The sequence below is a fragment of the Lynx canadensis genome, chromosome X (genome assembly GCF_007474595.2).
Source record: "Lynx canadensis isolate LIC74 chromosome X, mLynCan4.pri.v2, whole genome shotgun sequence".
In the NCBI taxonomy this organism is placed as follows: Eukaryota; Metazoa; Chordata; class Mammalia; order Carnivora; family Felidae; genus Lynx; species Lynx canadensis.
In genome coordinates, this window is record NC_044321.2 from 32887940 (window position 1) to 32892263 (window position 4324).

Genomic DNA, 4324 nt, shown 5'->3' on the forward strand with positions numbered 1-4324 from the left:
CTTTCTGCTGTCAGGTGCTGCATCTGGCCAATAGTAGCAGCCCCACCTTGCATTTTGGTATGAAACAACCCATGGCTGACTTTAAAATGCTTAAGCAAATCCTTATTTACATTGAATTTTTCGTTCCTGTGTATCTCATTCTGTTGTTCATAGAGTCAAATGCTTTAAAGCTTTGGTTTGAATAAAAAAGAAACGTAGGGGCTCCTGGGTGGCTCAGATGGTTAAGCATCCAACTTTGGCTCAGGTCATGATCTCCCGGTTCATGGGTTCAAGCCCTGCATCAGGCTCTGTGCTGACAACTCAAAGCCTGGAACCTGCTTTAGATCCTTTGTCGCCCTCTCTGTCTCTGCCCCTTCTCCATTCACACTCTGTCTCTCTCTGTCCTTCAAAAATAAAAAAAAATCAAAAAATTAAAAAACAGAAACTTATAAAAATACATGGAACTGAAATTTTCCATCTCTCTCGTTCTTTCTCAATCTCATTTTCTCCCCCTCCCTTTTTCTCTCCTCCCCTGTCCCTCCACCTCTTGCCAGAAGGCTTTAAACTGAACATAACTCTCACTTGGACTTTCCCCATTTTGCCAGCTTATTTCAGAAATTTTCAAAGATTAAATATAAGTTACTTTGAAATCGGCACACATTTTGGCGATAATCCTTTCATCCAAAAGAAGGTTGAACTTTTGAACAGTTCATTTACTAGGTGATGGCACCTATTCAAATAAGCCTGCATTTACACAAGCATTTTTTGGCGTGAAGTTTTGAGGTTTAGGGATAATTAACCCATTCCATGAGAAAAATCCATTTCCTTACTAATGGATTACTCTCTTAGATACAGTTTTATTCCTCCGGCTTCTTTCCATGTTTTATTCCTCCAGCCTTCCTCTGCTGTGTTGGTTCTTTTTTTTTTTTTTAATATAATTTATCAAATTGGCTAACATAAAGTGTGTAAAGTGTGCTCTTGGTTTTTGGGGTAGATTCCCATGGTTCATTGCTTACATACAACTTCCAGTGCTTATCCCAATAAGTGCCCTTCTCAATGCCCATCACCCATTTTTCCCTCTCTCCCCGCATCCACCCTCAGTTCTCTGTATTTAAGAGTTTCTTATGGGTTGTCTCCCTCTCTCTCTGTACCTATTTTTCCCCTTTTCCTTCCCCCGTGGTTTTCTGTTAAGTTTCTCAAGATCCACATATGAGTGAAAACATATGATATCTGTCCTTCTCTGACTGACTTATTTCACTCAGCATGATACCTTCCAGTTCCATCCATGTTGCTGCAAATGGCATGATTTCAATCTTGCTCATTGCCAAGTAGTATTCCATTGTATATATAAACCACATCTTCTTTATCCATTCATCAGTTGATGGACTTTTAGGCTCTTTCCATAATTTGGCTATTGTTGAAAGCACTGCTGTAACCATAGGGGTACATATGCCCCCATGCATCAGCACTCCTGTATCCCTTGGGTAAATTCCCAGTAGTGCTATTTCTGGGTTGTAGGGTAGATCTACTTTAAATTTTTTGAGGAACCTCCCCACTGTTTTCCAGAGTGGCTGTTCCAGTTGGCATTCCCACCAATAGTTCCCCTACTCCACATCCTTGCCAGCATCTGTAGTTTCCTGAATTGTTCATTTTAGCCACTCTGACCGGCATGAGGTGGTATCTCAGTGTGCTTTGATTTGTATTTCCCTGATGATGAGTGACATTGAGCATCTTTTCATGTGTCTGTTGGCCATCTGGATGTCTTCTTTGGAAAAGTGTCTATTCATGTCTTCTGCCCAATTCTTCACTGTATTTGTTTTTTGGGTGTTGAGTTTGGTATGTTCTTTATAGATTTTGGATCCTAACCCTTTATCCCATATGTCATTTGCAAATAGCTTTTCCCATTCCATCAGTTGCCTTTTAGTTTTGTTGATTGTTTCCTTTGTGGTGCTGAAGCTTTTTATTGTGATGAGGTCCCAATAGTTGATTTTTACGTTTAATTCCCTTGCCTTTGGGGATGTGTCGAGCAAGAATATGCTGCCCCTGAGATCAAAGAGGTTGTTGTCTGCTTTCTCCTCTAGGCTTTTGATGGTTTCTTGTCTCACATTTAGGTCTTTCATCCATTTTGAGTTTATTTTTCTGTATGTTGTAAGAAAGTGGTCTAGTTTCATTATTCTTCTACATACTGCTGTCCAGTTCTTGCTATGTTGGTTCTGATATAGAAACTATCTGGGGGGAAGATGTTATAGGGCAGAGGCAAGACCTGACTCAAGATGGGACCAGGGGAGGGGTACCTGGGTGTCTCAGTCAGTTAAGTGTCCAACTTTGGCTCAGGTCTCATGGTTTGTGGGTTTGAGCCCCACGTCGGGCTCTGTGCTGACAGCTCAGAGCCTGGAGCCTGCTTTGGATTCTGTGTCTCTCTCTCTCTCTCTCTCTCAATCTCTCTCTCTCTCTGCCAATTCCCTGCTTATGCTCTCTCGCTCGCTCTCTCTCTCTCTCTCAAAAATAAATAAACATTAAATTTTTTTTTAAAAAGATGGGATCAGGGGAGTCTTGCTAGGAGGACAACAGGAAGCACAATGACAATCCTAGATTATTTCATGTGCTGTACATTGTCATCCTAGGCATACTGGCTGAATTCCATCAATTACAGACATTAATGCACTCAGTGAAGTCCTAGAAGCCTGTGTTCCTGGTGAAAATTTCCTCTCTGAAGCATCTGTTTGTGCAAAAGATAAGATTGCTACATTGCCAAAGCTTCGTGTTCAAAATTACATTTATTATGTTTCATCTTGGTTATAATATCAATGCCTCTAGAGGCAAGGAAGGTAGACAATATATTGAAGATAGTGGGGAACTGTGATAAATTGAGAGCATGTATTCTATTTTAAGCCTGTCCTCTGGAAATGTAGGATGCTTTTGCAGTAAGCAGCTTTTTACATCTGAGGTGAATACTGGAGGGATATGGACACCACACTGACAGCTTCTGCTGTGGTCCCCAAACCTTTTATGAGAAAAGGCTAAGTTTTATTACGTCAGTCATCATCACTGTTAATGCGAATGATGAATTCCATGATCAGAATGGGGTAAGGGGTCTTAGGTGGTAGCGCGTGTATTACATGACAAAACTGTAATAAGCCACTTTTCATTTTTCCCCGGGACTGTCCCAGCACAAACTGGGTGGATGAGGACTTGGTCCCAGTTACTGCTGTGCAGTGAATCCCATAAGCATGACTTCCTAGCAGATAATCCCTGAAGTTGAGCTTTACTAGTCCCTCTGACACTTAAATTTAATAACTTAGTGATTCTAAAGCTCTATTTGAATATTGTTTCAGAGCATAATGTATTGTACACTTGATTTCAAACAGAAACTCCACTGTATTAAGTCAACAAATTAATCTAATTCTACCAGCAATTCATAGCAACCACATAAACTGCCAGCAGGAACCAGAAAATCTTTCTACAGTAAGCCTCTGTTAGGCAGCATCTTTCCCTAATTCTTTATTTCCAAAAACAGCCTTGAAGAGTGGATACAGTTGCCTCAAAGAATAACTTCTTTCCTCAGACAGTCATTTACCCACTGTTGGGGTTTAGTCAGGTTTTTCAAGTAAGCCTCCTATCGTTGTCCAATTGTACCTTCTCAGAAATCTTTCTCCAGAGTCGTCATATAACATTATCAAAAAACCTAGGAAAATACAGTGGACATACGTATTTATTACTGGCTTCCTGCAGATTTCCCAGTCCCATTTCTTGCATCCAGGTTAATATTGATGTAAAAGATTATGTCCTTGTCCAAATTATATAATCCATTATGTACCTGCTCTTCACTCAAACGACTTATTTGTGTACTCAACATGTACACCTTCTAAGAGAGAACTAGTGAGGAAAATGAGATCACAAGGAACCCTTGGTTTCAATCAAAGTTTACCAACTGATCCAGTGGTTAAATCTAGCTCATAGGAGTATTTTGTTTGTCTTGGCCATTGCTTTTAATTTTTATGAAATAATAGCAAACATTTATAAATAGGGGAATTTCATATAAAATCCTTATTTTTGCTTCCTTTTTCAAAAAATCAGAGGATCTAGCCAATGTTGGTCTCAAAAATCTGCATGTCCTTCAGTGCTTACCTCAGATACAAAAGGCTGCTTATTGCAAATACTTGGTATTGTCTGACAGATTGTGTTTGAGGGCTGGGCAAGAAAGCAAGCTTGCCTTGTGAGGGCAAGGTCCCTAGAGGTAGCCTTCAACCAATGACAGGTGGGTTGTTGGTGGTAAAAACAGCCCAACTTCTTTGTTGATCAACTGAGGTATCAGAAATGTTGTCACTATTCCCCAGTATTCTCC